Genomic DNA, 19965 nt, shown 5'->3' on the forward strand with positions numbered 1-19965 from the left:
GTAGGGCTACGAGTTGAGCATGTTTCAGTGTCATACATGGTCCGTTGGCCTAGGGGTATGATACTCGCTTCGGGTGTGAGTGGTCCCGGGTTCAAATCCCGGACGGACCCGAGTTTTTGCAGAGGTAATTTAGTGACTATTTAAATGCAACTAACTACAGGGTAGGCCTATGAGTTGAGCATGTTTTATTTCATACATGGTCCGTTGGTCTAGGGGTATGATACTCGCTTTGGGTGTGAGTGGTCCCGGGTTCAAATCCCGGACGGACCCGAGTTTTTGCAGAGGTAATTAGTGACTATTCAAATGCAACTAGTTATATTGTAGGCCTACGAGTGTAGCATGTTTCAGTGTCATGCATGGTCCGTTGGTCTAGGGGTATGATACTCGCTTCGGGTGTGAGTGGTCCCGGGTTCAAATCCCGGACGGACCCGAGTTTTGCAGAAGTAATTTGGTGACTATTTAAATGTAACTAGTTAAATAGTAGGACTACGAGTTGAGCATGTTTCAGTGTCATATTTCGTCCGTTGGTCTAGGGGTATGATACTTGCTGACGGTGCGAGGGGTCCCGGGTTCAAATCCCAGACGGACACGAGTTTTTGCAGAAGTAATTTGGTGACTATTCAAATGCAACGAGTTAAATTGTAGGACTACGAGTTGAGCATGTTTCAGTGTCATACTTCGTCAGTTGGTCTAGAGGTATGATACTCGCTTAGGGTGCGAGTGGTCCCGGGTTCAAATCCCGGAGGGACCCGAGTTTTTGCAGAAGTAATTTGGTGACTATTCAAATGCAACGAATTAAATTGTAGGACTACGAGTTGAGAATGTCTCGCTGTCATACATGATCCGTTGGTTTTGGGATATGTTACTCGCTTCGGGTGTGAGTGGTCCCGGGTTCAAATCCCGGACGGACCCGAGTTTTTGCAGAAGTAATTTGGTGACTATTTAAATGTAACTAGTTAAATAGTAGGACTACGAGTTGAGCATGTTTCAGTGTCATACTTCGTCCGTGGGTTTAGGGGTATGATACTCGCTTCGGGTGTGAGTAGTCCCGGGTTCAAATCCCGGACGGACCCGAGTTTTTGCAGAAGTAATTTGGTGACTATTTAAATGTAACTAGTTAACTAGTAGGACTACGTCTTGAGCATGTTTCAGTGTCATATTTCGTCCGTTGGTTTAGGGGTATGATACTCGCTTCGGGTGTGAGTAGTCCCGGGTTCAAATCCCGGACGGACCCGAGTTTTGCAGAAGTAATTTGGTGACTACTTAAATGCAACTAATTAAATTGTAGGCCTACGAGTTGAGCATGTCTCGCTGTCATACATGATCCGTTGGTTTTGGGGTATGTTACTCGCTTCGGGTGTGAGTGGTCCCGGGTTCAAATCCCGGACGGACCCGAGTTTTGCAGAAGTAATTTGGTGACTATTTAAATGCAACGAGTGAAATTGTAGGCCTACGAGTGTAGCATGTTTCAGTGTCATACATGGTCCGTTGGTCTAGGGGTATGATACTCGCTTAGGGTGCGAGGGGTCCCCGGTTAAAATCCCGGACGGACCCGAGTTTTTGCAGAAGTAATTTGGTGACTATTCAAATGCAACGAGTTAAATTGTAGGACTACGAGTTGAGCATGTTTCAGTGTCATACTTCGTCAGTTGGTCTAGAGGTATGATACTCGCTTAGGGTGCGAGTGGTCCCGGGTTCAAATCCCGGAGGGACCCGAGTTTTTGCAGAAGTAATTTGGTGACTATTTAAATGTAACTAGTTAACTAGTAGGACTACGAGTTGAGCATGTTTCAGTGTCATATTTCGTCCGTTGGTTTAGGGGTATGATACTCGCTTCGGGTGTGAGTAGTCCCGGGTTCAAATCCCGGACGGACCCGAGTTTTGCAGAAGTAATTTGGTGACTATTTAAATGCAACGAGTTATATTGTAGGCCTACGAGTGTAGCATGTTTCAGTGTCATACATGGTCCGTTAATCTAGGGGTATGATACTCGCTTCGGGGTGAGTGGTCCCGGGTTCAAATCCCGGACGGACCCGAGTTTTGCAGAAGTAATTTGGTGACTATTTAAATGCAACTAGTTATATTGTAGGCCTACGAGTGTAGCATGTTTCAGTGTCATACATGGTCCGTTGGTCTAGGGGTATGATACTCGCTTAGGGTGCGACGGGTCCCGGGTTCAAATCCCAGACGGACACGAGTTTTTGCAGAAGTAATTTGGTGACTATTTAAATGCAACTAGTTATATTGTAGACCTACGAGTGTAGCATGTTTCAGTGTCATACATGGTCCGTTGGTCTAGGGGTATGATACTTGCGGTATGATACTCGCTTCGGGTGTGAGTGGTCCCGGGTTCAAATTCCGGACGGACCCGAGTTTTGCAGAAGTAATTTAGTGACTATTTAAATGCAACTAACTACAGGGTAGGCCTATGAGTTGAGCATGTTTTATTTCATACATGGTCCGTTGGTCTAGGGAAATGATACTCGCTTTGGGTGCGAGTGGTCCCGGGTTCAAATCCCGGACGGACCCGAGTTTTTGCAGAAGTAATTTGGTGACTATTCAAATGCAACGAGTTAAATTGTAGGACTACGAGTTGAGCATGTTTCAGTGTCATACTTCGTCCGTTGGTCTAGAGGTATGACACTCGCTTAGGGTGCGAGAGGTCCCGGGTTCAAATCCCGGACGGACCAGAGTTTTTGCAGAAGTAATTAGGTGACTATTCAAATGCAACGAGTTAAATTGTAGGACTACAGGTTGAGCATGTTTCAGTGTCATATTTCTTCCGTTGGTCTAGGGGTATGATACTCGCTTAGGGTGCGAGGGGTCCCGGGTTCAAATCCCAGACGGACACGAGTTTTTGCAGAAGTAATTGGGTGACTACTTAAATGCAACTAATTAAATTGTAGGCCTACGAGTTGAGCATGTCTCGCTGTCATACATGATCCGTTAGTTTTGGGGTATGTTACTCGATTCGGGTGTGAGTGGTCCCGGGTTCAAATCCCGGACGGACCCAAGTTTTGCAGAAGTAATTTGGTGACTATTTAAATGTAACTAGTTAAATAGTAGGACTACGAGTTGAGCATGTTTCAGTGTCATACTTCGTCCGTGGGTTTAGGGGTATGATACTCGCTTCGGGTGTGAGTAGTCCCGGGTTCAAATCCCGGACGGACCCGAGTTATGCAGAAGTAATTTGGTGACTATTTAAATGCAACGAGTTAAATTGTAGGCCTACGAGTTGAGCATGTTTCAGTGTCATATTTCGTCCGTTGGTCTAGGGGTATGATACTCGCTTAGGGTGCGAGGGGTCTCGGGTTCAAATCCCAGACGGACACGAGTTTTTGCAGAAGTAATTTGGTGACTATTTAAATGCAACTAGTTATATTGTAGGCCTACGAGTGTAGCATGTTTCAGTGTCATACATGGTCCGTTGGTCTAGGGGTATGATACTTGCGGTATGATACTCGCTTCGGGTGTGAGTGGTCCCGGGTTCAAATTCCGGACGGACCCGAGTTTTGCAGAAGTAATTTAGTGACTATTTAAATGCAACTAACTACAGGGTAGGCCTATGAGTTGAGCATGTTTTATTTCATACATGGTCCGTTGGTCTAGGGAAATGATACTCGCTTTGGGTGCGAGTGGTCCCGGGTTCAAATCCCGGACGGACCCGAGTTTTTGCAGAAGTAATTTGGTGACTATTCAAATGCAACGAGTTAAATTGTAGGACTACGAGTTGAGCATGTTTCAGTGTCATACTTCGTCCGTTGGTCTAGAGGTATGACACTCGCTTAGGGTGCGAGAGGTCCCGGGTTCAAATCCCGGACGGACCAGAGTTTTTGCAGAAGTAATTAGGTGACTATTCAAATGCAACGAGTTAAATTGTAGGACTACAGGTTGAGCATGTTTCAGTGTCATATTTCTTCCGTTGGTCTAGGGGTATGATACTCGCTTAGGGTGCGAGGGGTCCCGGGTTCAAATCCCAGACGGACACGAGTTTTTGCAGAAGTAATTGGGTGACTACTTAAATGCAACTAATTAAATTGTAGGCCTACGAGTTGAGCATGTCTCGCTGTCATACATGATCCGTTAGTTTTGGGGTATGTTACTCGATTCGGGTGTGAGTGGTCCCGGGTTCAAATCCCGGACGGACCCAAGTTTTGCAGAAGTAATTTGGTGACTATTTAAATGTAACTAGTTAAATAGTAGGACTACGAGTTGAGCATGTTTCAGTGTCATACTTCGTCCGTGGGTTTAGGGGTATGATACTCGCTTCGGGTGTGAGTAGTCCCGGGTTCAAATCCCGGACGGACCCGAGTTATGCAGAAGTAATTTGGTGACTATTTAAATGCAACGAGTTAAATTGTAGGCCTACGAGTTGAGCATGTTTCAGTGTCATATTTCGTCCGTTGGTCTAGGGGTATGATACTCGCTTAGGGTGCGAGGGGTCTCGGGTTCAAATCCCAGACGGACACGAGTTTTTGCAGAAGTAATTTGGTGACTATTTAAATGCAACTAGTTATATTGTAGGCCTACGAGTGTAGCATGTTTCAGTGTCATACATGGTCCGTTGGTCTAGGGGTATGATACTTGCGGTATGATACTCGCTTCGGGTGTGAGTGGTCCCGGGTTCAAATTCCGGACGGACCCGAGTTTTGCAGAAGTAATTTAGTGACTATTTAAATGCAACTAACTACAGGGTAGGCCTATGAGTTGAGCATGTTTTATTTCATACATGGTCCGTTGGTCTAGGGAAATGATACTCGCTTTGGGTGCGAGTGGTCCCGGGTTCAAATCCCGGACGGACCCGAGTTTTTGCAGAAGTAATTTGGTGACTATTCAAATGCAACGAGTTAAATTGTAGGACTACGAGTTGAGCATGTTTCAGTGTCATACTTCGTCCGTTGGTCTAGAGGTATGACACTCGCTTAAGGTGCGAGAGGTCCCGGGTTCAAATCCCGGCCGGACCCGAGTTTTTGCAGAAGTAATTTGGTGACTATTCAAATGCAACGAGTTAAATTGTAGGACTACAGGTTGAGCATGTTTCAGTGTCATATTTCTTCCGTTGGTCTAGGGGTATGATACTCGCTTGGGGTGCGAGGGGTCCCGGGTTCAAATCCCAGACGGACACGAGTTTTTGCAGAAGTAATTTGGTGACTACTTAAATGCAACTAATTAAATTGTAGGCCTACGAGTTGAGCATGTCTCGCTGTCATACATGATCCGTTAGTTTTGGGGTATGTTACTCGATTCGGGTGTGAGTGGTCCCGGGTTCAAATCCCGGACGGACCCAAGTTTTGCAGAAGTAATTTGGTGACTCTTTAAATGTAACTAGTTAAATAGTAGGACTACGAGTTGAGCATGTTTCAGTGTCATACTTCGTCCGTGGGTTTAGGGGTATGATACTCGCTTCGCGTGTGAGTAGTCCCGGGTTCAAATCCCGGACGGACCCGAGTTTTGCAGAAGTAATTTGGTGACTATTTAAATGCAACGAGTTATATTGTAGGCCTACGAGTGTAGCATGTTTCAGTGTCATACATCGTCCGTTAATCTAGGGGTATGATACTCGCTTCGGGGTGAGTTGTCCCGGGTTCAAATCCCGGACGGACCCGAGTTTTGCAGAAGTAATTTGGTGACTATTTAAATGCAACTAGTTATATTGTAGGCCTACGAGTGTAGCATGTTTCAGTGTCATACATGGTCCGTTGGTCTAGGGGTATGATACTCGCTTAGGGTGCGACGGGTCCCGGGTTCAAATCCCAGACGGACACGAGTTTTTGCAGAAGTAATTTGGTGACTATTTAAATGCAACTAGTTATATTGTAGACCTACGAGTGTAGCATGTTTCAGTGTCATACATGGTCCGTTGGTCTAGGGGTATGATACTTGCGGTATGATACTCGCTTCGGGTGTGAGTGGTCCCGGGTTCAAATTCCGGACGGACCCGAGTTTTGCAGAAGTAATTTAGTGACTATTTAAATGCAACTAACTACAGGGTAGGCCTATGAGTTGAGCATGTTTTATTTCATACATGGTCCGTTGGTCTAGGGAAATGATACTCGCTTTGGGTGCGAGTGGTCCCGGGTTCAAATCCCGGACGGACCCGAGTTTTTGCAGAAGTAATTTGGTGACTATTCAAATGCAACGAGTTAAATTGTAGGACTACGAGTTGAGCATGTTTCAGTGTCATACTTCGTCCGTTGGTCTAGAGGTATGACACTCGCTTAGGGTGCGAGAGGTCCCGCGTTCAAATCCCGGACGGACCAGAGTTTTTGCAGAAGTAATTTGGTGACTACTTAAATGCAACTAATTAAATTGTAGGCCTACGAGTTGAGCATGTCTCGCTGTCATACATGATCCGTTAGTTTTGGGGTATGTTACTCGATTCGGGTGTGAGTGGTCCCGGGTTCAAATCCCGGACGGACCCAAGTTTTGCAGAAGTAATTTGGTGACTATTTAAATGTAACTAGTTAAATAGTAGGACTACGAGTTGAGCATGTTTCAGTGTCATACTTCGTCCGTGGGTTTAGGGGTATGATACTCGCTTCGGGTGTGAGTAGTCCCGGGTTCAAATCCCGGACGGACCCGAGTTTTTGCAGAAGTAATTTGGTGACTATTTAAATGTAACTAGTTAACTAGTAGGACTACGTCTTGAGCATGTTTCAGTGTCATATTTCGTCCGTTGGTTTAGGGGTATGATACTCGCTTCGGGTGTGAGTAGTCCCGGGTTCAAATCCCGGACGGACCCGAGTTTTGCAGAAGTAATTTGGTGACTACTTAAATGCAACTAATTAAATTGTAGGCCTACGAGTTGAGCATGTCTCGCTGTCATACATGATCCGTTGGTTTTGGGGTATGTTACTCGCTTCGGGTGTGAGTGGTCCCGGGTTCAAATCCCGGACGGACCCGAGTTTTGCAGAAGTAATTTGGTGACTATTTAAATGCAACGAGTTAAATTGTAGGCCTACGAGTGTAGCATGTTTCAGTGTCATACATGGTCCGTTGGTCTAGGGGTATGATACTCGCTTAGGGTGCGAGGGGTCCCCGGTTAAAATCCCGGACGGACCCGAGTTTTTGCAGAAGTAATTTGGTGACTATTCAAATGCAACGAGTTAAATTGTAGGACTACGAGTTGAGCATGTTTCAGTGTCATACTTCGTCAGTTGGTCTAGAGGTATGATACTCGCTTAGGGTGCGAGTGGTCCCGGGTTCAAATCCCGGAGGGACCCGAGTTTTTGCAGAAGTAATTTGGTGACTATTCAAATGCAACGAATTAAATTGTAGGACTACGAGTTGAGAATGTCTCGCTGACATACATGATCCGTTGGTTTTGGGATATGTTACTCGCTTCGGGTGTGAGTGGTCCCGGGTTCAAATCCCGGACGGACCCGAGTTTTTGCAGAAGTAATTTGGTGACTATTTAAATGTAACTAGTTAACTAGTAGGACTACGAGTTGAGCATGTTTCAGTGTCATATTTCGTCCGTTGGTTTAGGGGTATGATACTCGCTTCGGGTGTGAGTAGTCCCGGGTTCAAATCCCGGACGGACCCGAGTTTTGCAGAAGTAATTTGGTGACTATTTAAATGCAACGAGTTATATTGTAGGCCTACGAGTGTAGCATGTTTCAGTGTCATACATGGTCCGTTAATCTAGGGGTATGATACTCGCTTCGGGGTGAGTGGTCCCGGGTTCAAATCCCGGACGGACCCGAGTTTTGCAGAAGTAATTTGGTGACTATTTAAATGCAACTAGTTATATTGTAGGCCTACGAGTGTAGCATGTTTCAGTGTCATACATGGTCCGTTGGTCTAGGGGTATGATACTCGCTTAGGGTGCGACGGGTCCCGGGTTCAAATCCCAGACGGACACGAGTTTTTGCAGAAGTAATTTGGTGACTATTTAAATGCAACTAGTTATATTGTAGACCTACGAGTGTAGCATGTTTCAGTGTCATACATGGTCCGTTGGTCTAGGGGTATGATACTTGCGGTATGATACTCGCTTCGGGTGTGAGTGGTCCCGGGTTCAAATTCCGGACGGACCCGAGTTTTGCAGAAGTAATTTAGTGACTATTTAAATGCAACTAACTACAGGGTAGGCCTATGAGTTGAGCATGTTTTATTTCATACATGGTCCGTTGGTCTAGGGAAATGATACTCGCTTTGGGTGCGAGTGGTCCCGGGTTCAAATCCCGGACGGACCCGAGTTTTTGCAGAAGTAATTTGGTGACTATTCAAATGCAACGAGTTAAATTGTAGGACTACGAGTTGAGCATGTTTCAGTGTCATACTTCGTCCGTTGGTCTAGAGGTATGACACTCGCTTAGGGTGCGAGAGGTCCCGGGTTCAAATCCCGGACGGACCAGAGTTTTTGCAGAAGTAATTAGGTGACTATTCAAATGCAACGAGTTAAATTGTAGGACTACAGGTTGAGCATGTTTCAGTGTCATATTTCTTCCGTTGGTCTAGGGGTATGATACTCGCTTAGGGTGCGAGGGGTCCCGGGTTCAAATCCCAGACGGACACGAGTTTTTGCAGAAGTAATTGGGTGACTACTTAAATGCAACTAATTAAATTGTAGGCCTACGAGTTGAGCATGTCTCGCTGTCATACATGATCCGTTAGTTTTGGGGTATGTTACTCGATTCGGGTGTGAGTGGTCCCGGGTTCAAATCCCGGACGGACCCAAGTTTTGCAGAAGTAATTTGGTGACTATTTAAATGTAACTAGTTAAATAGTAGGACTACGAGTTGAGCATGTTTCAGTGTCATACTTCGTCCGTGGGTTTAGGGGTATGATACTCGCTTCGGGTGTGAGTAGTCCCGGGTTCAAATCCCGGACGGACCCGAGTTATGCAGAAGTAATTTGGTGACTATTTAAATGCAACGAGTTAAATTGTAGGCCTACGAGTTGAGCATGTTTCAGTGTCATATTTCGTCCGTTGGTCTAGGGGTATGATACTCGCCTAGGGTGCGAGGGGTCTCGGGTTCAAATCCCAGACGGACACGAGTTTTTGCAGAAGTAATTTGGTGACTATTTAAATGCAACTAGTTATATTGTAGGCCTACGAGTGTAGCATGTTTCAGTGTCATACATGGTCCGTTGGTCTAGGGGTATGATACTTGCGGTATGATACTCGCTTCGGGTGTGAGTGGTCCCGGGTTCAAATTCCGGACGGACCCGAGTTTTGCAGAAGTAATTTAGTGACTATTTAAATGCAACTAACTACAGGGTAGGCCTATGAGTTGAGCATGTTTTATTTCATACATGGTCCGTTGGTCTAGGGAAATGATACTCGCTTTGGGTGCGAGTGGTCCCGGGTTCAAATCCCGGACGGACCCGAGTTTTTGCAGAAGTAATTTGGTGACTATTCAAATGCAACGAGTTAAATTGTAGGACTACGAGTTGAGCATGTTTCAGTGTCATACTTCGTCCGTTGGTCTAGAGGTATGACACTCGCTTAAGGTGCGAGAGGTCCCGGGTTCAAATCCCGGCCGGACCCGAGTTTTTGCAGAAGTAATTTGGTGACTATTCAAATGCAACGAGTTAAATTGTAGGACTACAGGTTGAGCATGTTTCAGTGTCATATTTCTTCCGTTGGTCTAGGGGTATGATACTCGCTTGGGGTGCGAGGGGTCCCGGGTTCAAATCCCAGACGGACACGAGTTTTTGCAGAAGTAATTTGGTGACTACTTAAATGCAACTAATTAAATTGTAGGCCTACGAGTTGAGCATGTCTCGCTGTCATACATGATCCGTTAGTTTTGGGGTATGTTACTCGATTCGGGTGTGAGTGGTCCCGGGTTCAAATCCCGGACGGACCCAAGTTTTGCAGAAGTAATTTGGTGACTCTTTAAATGTAACTAGTTAAATAGTAGGACTACGAGTTGAGCATGTTTCAGTGTCATACTTCGTCCGTGGGTTTAGGGGTATGATACTCGCTTCGCGTGTGAGTAGTCCCGGGTTCAAATCCCGGACGGACCCGAGTTTTGCAGAAGTAATTTGGTGACTATTTAAATGCAACGAGTTAAATTGTAGGCCTACGAGTTGAGCATGTTTCAGTGTCATATTTCGTCCGTTGGTCTAGGGGTATGATACTCGCTTAGGGTGCGAGGGGTCCCGGGTTCAAATCCCAGACGGACACGAGTTTTTGCAGAAGTAATTTGGTGACTATTTAAATGCAACGAGTTAAATTGTAGGCCTACGAGTGTAGCATGTTTCAGTGTCATACTTCGTCCGTTGGTCTAGAGGTATGATACTCGCTTAGGGTGCGAGTGGTCCCGGGTTCAAATCCCAGACGGACACGAGTTTTTGCAGAAGTAATTTGGTGACTATTCAAATGCAACGAGTTAAATTGTAGTACTACGAGTTGAGAATGTCTCGCTGTCATACATGATCCGTTGGTTTTGGGGTATGTTACTCGCTTCGGGTGTGAGTGGTCCCGGGTTCAAATCCCGGACGGACCCGAGTTTTTGCAGAAGTAATTTGGTGACTATTTAAATGTAACTAGTTAAATAGTAGGACTACGAGTTGAGCATGTTTCAGTGTCATACTTCGTCCGTGGGTTTAGGGGTATGATACTCGCTTCGGGTGTGAGTAGTCCCGGGTTCAAATCCCGGACGGACCCGAGTTATGCAGAAGTAATTTGGTGACTATTTAAATGCAACGAGTTAAATTGTAGGCCTACGAGTTGAGCATGTTTCAGTGTCATATTTCGTCCGTTGGTCTAGGGGTATGATACTCGCCTAGGGTGCGAGGGGTCTCGGGTTCAAATCCCAGACGGACACGAGTTTTTGCAGAGGTAATTTAGTGACTATTTAAATGCAACTAACTACAGGGTAGGCCTATGAGTTGAGCATGTTTTATTTCATACATGGTCCGTTGGTCTAGGGGTATGATACTCGCTTTGGGTGTGAGTGGTCCCGGGTTCAAATCCCGGACGGACCCGAGTTTTTGCAGAGGTAATTTAGTGACTATTCAAATGCAACTAGTTATATTGTAGGCCTACGAGTTGAGCATGTTTCAGTGTCATGCATGGTCCGTTGGCCTAGGGGTATGATACTCGCTTCGGGTGTGAGTGGTCCCGGGTTCAAATCCCGGACGGACCCGAGTTTTTGCAGAGGTAATTTAGTGACTATTTAAATGCGACTAACTACAGGGTAGGCCTATGAGTTGAGCATGTTTTATTTCATACATGGTCCGTTGGTCTAGGGGTATGATACTCGCTTTGGGTGTGAGTGGTCCCGGGTTCAAATCCCGGACGGACCCGAGTTTTTGCAGAGGTAATTTAGTGACTATTCAAATGCCACTAGTTATATTGTAGGCCTACGAGTTGAGCATGTTTCAGTGTCATGCATGGTCCGTTGGCCTAGGGGTATGATACTCGCTTTGGGTGCGAGTGGTCCCGGGTTCAAATCCCGGACGGACCCGAGTTTTTGCAGAAGTAATTTGGTGACTATTCAAATGCAACGAGTTAAATTGTAGGACTACGAGTTGAGCATGTTTCAGTGTCATATTTCTTCCGTTGGTCTAGGGGTATGATACTCGCTTGGGGTGCGAGGGGTCCCGGGTTCAAATCCCAGACGGACACGAGTTTTTGCAGAAGTAATTTGGTGACTACTTAAATGCAACTAATTAAATTGTAGGCCTACGAGTTGAGCATGTCTCGCTGTCATACATGATCCGTTAGTTTTGGGGTATGTTACTCGATTCGGGTGTGAGTGGTCCCGGGTTCAAATCCCGGACGGACCCAAGTTTTGCAGAAGTAATTTGGTGACTCTTTAAATGTAACTAGTTAAATAGTAGGACTACGAGTTGAGCATGTTTCAGTGTCATACTTCGTCCGTGGGTTTAGGGGTATGATACTCGCTTCGCGTGTGAGTAGTCCCGGGTTCAAATCCCGGACGGACCCGAGTTTTGCAGAAGTAATTTGGTGACTATTTAAATGCAACGAGTTAAATTGTAGGCCTACGAGTTGAGCATGTTTCAGTGTCATATTTCGTCCGTTGGTCTAGGGGTATGATACTCGCTTAGGGTGCGAGGGGTCCCGGGTTCAAATCCCAGACGGACACGAGTTTTTGCAGAAGTAATTTGGTGACTACTTAAATGCAACGAGTTAAATTGTAGGCCTACGAGTGTAGCATGTTTCAGTGTCATACTTCGTCCGTTGGTCTAGAGGTATGATACTCGCTTAGGGTGCGAGTGGTCCCGGGTTCAAATCCCAGACGGACACGAGTTTTTGCAGAAGTAATTTGGTGACTATTCAAATGCAACGAGTTAAATTGTAGTACTACGAGTTGAGAATGTCTCGCTGTCATACATGATCCGTTGGTTTTGGGGTATGTTACTCGCTTCGGGTGTGAGTGGTCCCGGGTTCAAATCCCGGACGGACCCGAGTTTTTGCAGAAGTAATTTGGTGACTATTTAAATGTAACTAGTTAACTAGTAGGACTACGACTTGAGCATGTTTCAGTGTCATATTTCGTCCGTTGGTTTAGGGGTATGATACTCGCTTCGGGTGTGATTAGTCCCGGGTTCAAATCCCGGACGGACCCGAGTTTTGCAGAAGTAATTTGGTGACTATTTAAATGCAACGAGTTAAATTGTAGGCCTACGAGTTGAGCATGTTTCAGTGTCATATTTCTACCGTTGGTCTAGGGGTATGATACTCGCTTAGGGTGCGAGGGGTCCCGGGTTCAAATCCCAGACGGACACGAGTTTTTGCAGAAGTAATTTGGTGACTATTCAAATGCAACGAGTTAAATTGTAGGACTACGAGTTGAGAATGTCTCGCTGTCATACATGATCCGTTGGTTTTGGGGTATGTTACTCGCTTCGGGTGTGAGTGGTCCCGGGTTCAAATCCCGGACGGACCCGAGTTTTTGCAGAAGTAATTTGGTGACTATTTAAATGTAACTAGTTAACTAGTAGGACTACGACTTGAGCATGTTTCAGTGTCATATTTCGTCCGTTGGTTTAGGGGTATGATACTCGCTTCGGGTGTGAGTAGTCCCGGGTTCAAATCCCGGACGGACCCGAGTTTTGCAGAAGTAATTTGGTGACTATTTAAATGCAACTAGTTATATTGTAGGCCTACGAGTGTAGCATGTTTCAGTGTCATACATGGTCCGTTGGTCTAGGGGTATGATACTCGCGGTATGATACTCGCTTCGGGTGTGAGTGGTCCGGGGTTCAAATTCCGGACGGACCCGAGTTTTGCAGAAGTAATTTGGTGACTACTTAAATGCAACTAATTAAATTGTAGGCCTACGAGTTGAGCATGTCTCGCTGTCATACATGATCCGTTGGTTTTGGGGTATGTTACTCGCTTCGGGTGTGAGTGGTCCCGGGTTCAAATCCCGGACGGACCCGAGTTTTGCAGAAGTAATTTGGTGACTATTTAAATGCAACGAGTTAAATTGTAGGCCTACGAGTGTAGCATGTTTCAGTGTCATACATGGTCCTTTGGTTTAGGGGTATGATACTCGCTTAGGGTGCGACGGGTCCCGGGTTCAAATCCCAGACGGACACGAGACACGAGTTTTTGCAGAAGTAATTTGGTGACTATTTAAATGCAACTAGTTATATTGTAGGCCTACGAGTTTAGCATGTTTCAGTGTCATACATGGTCCGTTGGTCTAGGGGTATGATACTCGCTTAGGGTGCGAGGGGTCCCCGGTTAAAATCCCGGACGGCCCCGAGTTTTTGCAGAAGTAATTTGGTGACTATTCAAATGCAACGAGTTAAATTGTAGGACTACGAGTTGAGCATGTTTCAGTGTCATACTTCGTCCGTTGGTCTAGAGGTATGATACTCGCTTAGGGTGCGAGGGGTCCCCGGTTAAAATCCCGGACGGACCCGAGTTTTGCAGAAGTAATTTGGTGACTATTTAAATGTAACTAGTTAAATAGTAGGACTACGAGTTGAGCATGTTTCAGTGTCATATTTCGTCCGTTGGTTTAGGGGTATGATACTCGCTTCGGGTGTGAGTAGTCCCGGGTTCAAATCCCGGACGGACCCGAGTTTTGCAGAAGTAATTTGGTGAGTATTTAAATGCAACGAGTTATATTGTAGGCCTACGAGTGTAGCATGTTTCCGTGTCATACATGGTCCGTTGGTCTAGGGGTATGATACTCGCTTCGGGTGTGAGTGGTCCCGGGTTCAAATCCCGGACGGACCCGAGTTTTGCAGAAGTAATTTGGTGACTATTTAAATGCAACTAGTTATATTGTAGGCCTACGAGTGTAGCATGTTTCAGTGTCATACATGGTCCGTTGGTCTAGGGGTATGATACTCGCGGTATGATACTCGCTTCGGGTGTGAGTGGTCCCGGGTTCAAATTCCGGACGGACCTGAGTTTTGCAGAAGTAATTTGGTGACTACTTAAATGCAACTAATTAAATTGTAGGCCTACGAGTTGAGCATGTCTCGCTGTCATACATGATCCGTTGGTTTTGGGGTATGTTACTCGCTTCGGGTGTGAGTGGTCCCGGGTTCAAATCCCGGACGGACCCGAGTTTTGCAGAAGTAATTTGGTGACTATTTAAATGCAACGAGTTAAATTGTAGGCCTACGAGTGTAGCATGTTTCAGTGTCATACTTCGTCCGTTGGTCTAGAGGTATGATACTCGCTTAGGGTGCGAGTGGTCCCGGGTTCAAATCCCGGACGGACCCGAGTTTTTGCAGAAGTAATTTGGTGACTATTCAAATGCAACGAGTTAAATTGTAGGACTACGAGTTGAGAATGTCTCGCTGTCATACATGATCCGTTGGTTTTGGGGTATGTTACTCGCTTCGGGTGTGAGTGGTCCCGGGTTCAAATCCCGGACGGACCCGAGTTTTTGCAGAAGTAATTTGGTGACAATTTAAATGTAACTAGTTAACTAGTAGGACTACGACTTGAGCATGTTTCAGTGTCATATTTCGTCCGTTGGTTTAGGGGTATGATACTCGCTTCGGGTGTGAGTAGTCCCGGGTTCAAATCCCGGACGGACCCGAGTTTTGCAGAAGTAATTTGGTGACTATTTAAATGCAACGAGTTAAATTGTAGGCCTACGAGTGTAGCATGTTTCAGTGTCATACATGGTCCGTTGGTCTAGGGGTATGATACTCGCTTAGGGTGCGACGGGTCCCGGGTTCAAATCCCAGACGGACACGAGTTTTTGCAGAAGTAATTTGGTGACTATTTAAATGCAACTAGTTATATTGTAGGCCTACGAGTTTAGCATGTTTCAGTGTCATACATGGTCCGTTGGTCTAGGGGTATGATACTCGCTTAGGGTGCGAGGGGTCCCCGGTTAAAATCCCGGACGGCCCCGAGTTTTTGCAGAAGTAATTTGGTGACTATTCAAATGCAACGAGTTAAATTGTAGGACTACGAGTTGAGCATGTTTCAGTGTCATATTTCGTCCGTTGGTTTAGGGGTATGATACTCGCTTCGGGTGTGAGTAGTCCCGGGTTCAAATCTCGGACGGACCCGAGTTTTGCAGAAGTAATTTGGTGACTATTTAAATGCAACGAGTTATATTGTAGGCCTACGAGTGTAGCATGTTTCAGTGTCATACATGGTCCGTTGGTCTAGGGGTATGATACTCGCTTCGGGTGTGAGTGGTCCCGGGTTCAAATCCCGGACGGACCCGAGTTTTGCAGAAGTAATTTGGTGACTATTTAAATGCAACTAGTTATATTGTAGGCCTACGAGTGTAGCATGTTTCAGTGTCATACATGGTCCGTTGGTCTAGGGGTATGATACTCGCGGTATGATACTCGCTTCGGGTGTGAGTGGTCCCGGGTTCAAATTCCGGACGGACCCGAGTTTTGCAGAAGTAATTTGGTGACTACTTAAATGCAACTAATTAAATTGTAGGCCTACGAGTTGAGCATGTCTCGCTGTCATACATGATCCGTTGGTTTTGGGGTATGTTACTCGCTTCGGGTGTGAGTGGTCCCGGGTTCAAATCCCGGACGGACCCGAGTTTTGCAGAAGTAATTTGGTGACTATTTAAATGCAACGAGTTAAATTGTAGGCCTACGAGTGTAGCATGTTTCCGTGTCATACTTCGTCCGTTGGTCTAGAGGTATGATACTCGCTTAGGGTGCGAGTGGTCCCGGGTTCAAATCCCGGACGGACCCGAGTTTTTGCAGAAGTAATTTGGTGAATATTCAAATGCAACGAGTTAAATTGTAGGACTACGAGTTGAGAATGTCTCGCTGTCATACATGATCCGTTGGTTTTGGGGTATGTTACTCGCTTCGGGTGTGAGTGGTCCCGGGTTCAAATCCCGGACGGACCCGAGTTTTTGCAGAAGTAATTTGGTGACAATTTAAATGTAACTAGTTAACTAGTAGGACTACGACTTGAGCATGTTTCAGTGTCATATTTCGTCCGTTGGTTTAGGGGTATGATACTCGCTTCGGGTGTGAGTAGTCCCGGGTTCAAATCCCGGACGGACCCGAGTTTTGCAGAAGTAATTTGGTGACTATTTAAATGCAACGAGTTAAATTGTAGGCCTACGAGTGTAGCATGTTTCAGTGTCATACATGGTCCGTTGGTCTAGGGGTATGATACTCGCTTAGGGTGCGACGGGTCCCGGGTTCAAATCCCAGACGGACACGAGTTTTTGCAGAAGTAATTTGGTGACTATTTAAATGCAACTAGTTATATTGTAGGCCTACGAGTTTAGCATGTTTCAGTGTCATACATGGTCCGTTGGTCTAGGGGTATGATACTCGCTTAGGGTGCGAGGGGTCCCCGGTTAAAATCCCGGACGGCCCCGAGTTTTTGCAGAAGTAATTTGGTGACTATTCAAATGCAACGAGTTAAATTGTAGGACTACGAGTTGAGCATGTTTCAGTGTCATACTTCGTCCGTTGGTCTAGAGGTATGATACTCGCTTAGGGTGCGAGGGGTCCCCGGTTAAAATCCCGGACGGACCCGAGTTTTGCAGAAGTAATTTGGTGACTATTTAAATGTAACTAGTTAAATAGTAGGACTACGAGTTGAGCATGTTTCAGTGTCATATTTCGTCCGTTGGTTTAGGGGTATGATACTCGCTTCGGGTGTGAGTAGTCCCGGGTTCAAATTCCGGACGGACCCGAGTTTTGCAGAAGTAATTTAGTGACTATTTAAATGCAACTAACTACAGGGTAGGCCTATGAGTTGAGCATGTTTTATTTCATACATGGTCCGTTGGTCTAGGGGTATGATACTCGCTTTGGGTGCGAGTGGTCCCGGGTTCAAATCCCGGACGGACCCGAGTTTTTGCAGAAGTAATTTGGTGACTATTCAAATGCAACGAGTTAAATTGTAGGACTACGAGTTGAGCATGTTTCAGTGTCATATTTCGTCCGTGGGTTTAGGGGTATGATACTCGCTTCGGGTGTGAGTAGTCCCGGGTTCAAATCCCGGACGGACCCGAGTTTTTGCAGAAGTAATTTGGTGACAATTTAAATGTAACTAGTTAACTAGTAGGACTACGACTTGAGCATGTTTCAGTGTCATATTTCGTCCGTTGGTTTAGGGGTATGATACTCGCTTCGGGTGTGAGTAGTCCCGGGTTCAAATCCCGGACGGACCCGAGTTTTGCAGAAGTAATTTGGTGACTATTTAAATGCAACGAGTTAAATTGTAGGCCTACGAGTGTAGCATGTTTCAGTGTCATACATGGTCCGCTGGTCAAGGGGTATGATACTCGCTTAGGGTGCGACGGGTCCCGGGTTCAAATCCCAGACGGACACGAGTTTTTGCAGAAGTAATTTGGTGACTATTTAAATGCAACTAGTTATATTGTAGGCCTACGAGTTTAGCATGTTTCAGTGTCATACATGGTCCGTTGGTCTAGGGGTATGATACTCGCTTAGGGTGCGAGGGGTCCCCGGTTAAAATCCCGGACGGCCCCGAGTTTTTGCAGAAGTAATTTGGTGACTATTCAAATGCAACGAGTTAAATTGTAGGACTACGAGTTGAGCATGTTTCAGTGTCATACTTCGTCCGTTGGTCTAGAGGTATGATACTCGCTTAGGGTGCGAGGGGTCCCCGGTTAAAATCCCGGACGGACCCGAGTTTTGCAGAAGTAATTTGGTGACTATTTAAATGTAACTAGTTAAATAGTAGGACTACGAGTTGAGCATGTTTCAGTGTCATATTTCGTCCGTTGGTTTAGGGGTATGATACTCGCTTCGGGTGTGAGTAGTCCCGGGTTCAAATTCCGGACGGACCCGAGTTTTGCAGAAGTAATTTAGTGACTATTTAAATGCAACTAACTACAGGGTAGGCCTATGAGTTGAGCATGTTTTATTTCATACATGGTCCGTTGGTCTAGGGGTATGATACTCGCTTTGGGTGCGAGTGGTCCCGGGTTCAAATCCCGGACGGACCCGAGTTTTTGCAAAAGTAATTTGGTGACTATTCAAATGCAACGAGTTAAATTGTAGGACTACGAGTTGAGCATGTTTCAGTGTCATACTTCGTCCGTTGGTCTAGAGGTATGATACTCGCTTAGGGTGCGAGAGGTCCCGGTTTCAAATCCCGGACGGACCCGAGTTTTTGCAGAAGTAATTTGGTGACTATTCAAATGCAACGAGTTAAATTGTAGGACTACAGGTTGAGCATGTTTCAGTGTCATATTTCTTCCGTTGGTCTAGAGGTATGATACTCGCTTAGGGTGCGAGTGGTCCCTGGTTCAAATCCCAGACGGACACGAGTTTTTGCAGAAGTAATTTGGTGACTATTCAAATGCAACGAGTTAAATTGTAGGACTACGAGTTGAGCATGTTTCAGTGTCATATTTCGTCCGTTGGTCTAGGGGTATGATACTCGCTTAGGGTGCGAGGGGTCCCGGGTTCAAATCCCAGACGGACACGAGTTTTTGCAGAAGTAATTTGGTGACTATTTAAATGCAACGAGTTAAATTGTAGGCCTACGAGTGTAGCATGTTTCAGTGTCATACTTCGTCCGTTGGTCTAGAGGTATGATACTCGCTTAGGGTGCGAGTGGTCCCGGGTTCAAATTCCGGACGGACCCGAGTTTTTGCAGAAGTAATTTGGTGACTATTTAAATGCAACTAACTACAGGGTAGGCCTATGAGTTGAGCATGTTTTATTTCATACATGGTCCGTTGGTCTAGGGAAATGATACTCGCTTTGGGTGCGAGTGGTCCCGGGTTCAAATCCCGGACGGACCCGAGTTTTTGCAGAAGTAATTTGGTGACTATTCAAATGCAACGAGTTAAATTGTAGGACTACGAGTTGAGCATGTTTCAGTGTCATACTTCGTCCGTTGGTCTAGAGGTATGACACTCGCTTAAGGTGCGAGAGGTCCCGGGTTCAAATCCCGGCCGGACCCGAGTTTTTGCAGAAGTAATTTGGTGACTATTCAAATGCAACGAGTTAAATTGTAGGACTACAGGTTGAGCATGTTTCAGTGTCATATTTCTTCCGTTGGTCTAGGGGTATGATACTCGCTTGGGGTGCGAGGGGTCCCGGGTTCAAATCCCAGACGGACACGAGTTTTTGCAGAAGTAATTTGGTGACTACTTAAATGCAACTAATTAAATTGTAGGCCTACGAGTTGAGCATGTCTCGCTGTCATACATGATCCGTTAGTTTTGGGGTATGTTACTCGATTCGGGTGTGAGTGGTCCCGGGTTCAAATCCCGGACGGACCCAAGTTTTGCAGAAGTAATTTGGTGACTCTTTAAATGTAACTAGTTAAATAGTAGGACTACGAGTTGAGCATGTTTCAGTGTCATACTTCGTCCGTGGGTTTAGGGGTATGATACTCGCTTCGCGTGTGAGTAGTCCCGGGTTCAAATCCCGGACGGACCCGAGTTTTGCAGAAGTAATTTGGTGACTATTTAAATGCAACGAGTTAAATTGTAGGCCTACGAGTTGAGCATGTTTCAGTGTCATATTTCGTCCGTTGGTCTAGGGGTATGATACTCGCTTAGGGTGCGAGGGGTCCCGGGTTCAAAT

The 19965-nt window shown here is 45.9% G+C and overlaps 19 non-coding genes across 19 annotated transcripts; all 19 read left to right on the plus strand.

Moving 5' to 3' along the window:
* Positions 1–38: 38 nt before the first annotated feature.
* Positions 39–110, plus strand: TRNAP-CGG (transfer RNA proline (anticodon CGG)). Its single transcript has one exon. It is a non-coding gene; the product is annotated as a tRNA-Pro (tRNA).
* Positions 111–198: 88 nt separating this feature from the next.
* Positions 199–270, plus strand: TRNAP-UGG (transfer RNA proline (anticodon UGG)). Its single transcript has one exon. It is a non-coding gene; the product is annotated as a tRNA-Pro (tRNA).
* Positions 271–358: 88 nt separating this feature from the next.
* TRNAP-CGG (transfer RNA proline (anticodon CGG)) lies at positions 359–430 on the plus strand. The gene has a single exon. It is a non-coding gene; the product is annotated as a tRNA-Pro (tRNA).
* A 2188-nt stretch (positions 431–2618) lies between these two features.
* Positions 2619–2690, plus strand: TRNAP-AGG (transfer RNA proline (anticodon AGG)). Its single transcript has one exon. It is a non-coding gene; the product is annotated as a tRNA-Pro (tRNA).
* A 1065-nt stretch (positions 2691–3755) lies between these two features.
* TRNAP-AGG (transfer RNA proline (anticodon AGG)) lies at positions 3756–3827 on the plus strand. Its single transcript has one exon. It is a non-coding gene; the product is annotated as a tRNA-Pro (tRNA).
* A 1065-nt stretch (positions 3828–4892) lies between these two features.
* On the plus strand, positions 4893–4966 carry TRNAL-AAG (transfer RNA leucine (anticodon AAG)). The gene has a single exon. It is a non-coding gene; the product is annotated as a tRNA-Leu (tRNA).
* A 3321-nt stretch (positions 4967–8287) lies between these two features.
* On the plus strand, positions 8288–8359 carry TRNAP-AGG (transfer RNA proline (anticodon AGG)). The gene has a single exon. It is a non-coding gene; the product is annotated as a tRNA-Pro (tRNA).
* A 1065-nt stretch (positions 8360–9424) lies between these two features.
* On the plus strand, positions 9425–9498 carry TRNAL-AAG (transfer RNA leucine (anticodon AAG)). The gene has a single exon. It is a non-coding gene; the product is annotated as a tRNA-Leu (tRNA).
* Positions 9499–10869: 1371 nt separating this feature from the next.
* TRNAP-UGG (transfer RNA proline (anticodon UGG)) lies at positions 10870–10941 on the plus strand. The gene has a single exon. It is a non-coding gene; the product is annotated as a tRNA-Pro (tRNA).
* Positions 10942–11030: 89 nt separating this feature from the next.
* TRNAP-CGG (transfer RNA proline (anticodon CGG)) lies at positions 11031–11102 on the plus strand. Its single transcript has one exon. It is a non-coding gene; the product is annotated as a tRNA-Pro (tRNA).
* Positions 11103–11190: 88 nt separating this feature from the next.
* TRNAP-UGG (transfer RNA proline (anticodon UGG)) lies at positions 11191–11262 on the plus strand. Its single transcript has one exon. It is a non-coding gene; the product is annotated as a tRNA-Pro (tRNA).
* Positions 11263–11351: 89 nt separating this feature from the next.
* TRNAP-UGG (transfer RNA proline (anticodon UGG)) lies at positions 11352–11423 on the plus strand. Its single transcript has one exon. It is a non-coding gene; the product is annotated as a tRNA-Pro (tRNA).
* A 2678-nt stretch (positions 11424–14101) lies between these two features.
* Positions 14102–14173, plus strand: TRNAP-CGG (transfer RNA proline (anticodon CGG)). Its single transcript has one exon. It is a non-coding gene; the product is annotated as a tRNA-Pro (tRNA).
* A 422-nt stretch (positions 14174–14595) lies between these two features.
* On the plus strand, positions 14596–14669 carry TRNAP-AGG (transfer RNA proline (anticodon AGG)). The gene has a single exon. It is a non-coding gene; the product is annotated as a tRNA-Pro (tRNA).
* Positions 14670–15559: 890 nt separating this feature from the next.
* On the plus strand, positions 15560–15631 carry TRNAP-CGG (transfer RNA proline (anticodon CGG)). Its single transcript has one exon. It is a non-coding gene; the product is annotated as a tRNA-Pro (tRNA).
* A 422-nt stretch (positions 15632–16053) lies between these two features.
* TRNAP-AGG (transfer RNA proline (anticodon AGG)) lies at positions 16054–16127 on the plus strand. Its single transcript has one exon. It is a non-coding gene; the product is annotated as a tRNA-Pro (tRNA).
* Positions 16128–17176: 1049 nt separating this feature from the next.
* On the plus strand, positions 17177–17248 carry TRNAP-UGG (transfer RNA proline (anticodon UGG)). Its single transcript has one exon. It is a non-coding gene; the product is annotated as a tRNA-Pro (tRNA).
* A 1051-nt stretch (positions 17249–18299) lies between these two features.
* On the plus strand, positions 18300–18371 carry TRNAP-UGG (transfer RNA proline (anticodon UGG)). Its single transcript has one exon. It is a non-coding gene; the product is annotated as a tRNA-Pro (tRNA).
* Positions 18372–19264: 893 nt separating this feature from the next.
* On the plus strand, positions 19265–19338 carry TRNAL-AAG (transfer RNA leucine (anticodon AAG)). Its single transcript has one exon. It is a non-coding gene; the product is annotated as a tRNA-Leu (tRNA).
* Positions 19339–19965: the final 627 nt, after the last annotated feature.

The sequence above is a fragment of the Phalangium opilio genome, unplaced genomic scaffold (genome assembly GCF_054372755.1).
Source record: "Phalangium opilio isolate 3A_F unplaced genomic scaffold, DU_Popi_V2 ptg000022l_1, whole genome shotgun sequence".
NCBI lineage: Eukaryota > Metazoa > Arthropoda > Arachnida > Opiliones > Phalangiidae > Phalangium > Phalangium opilio.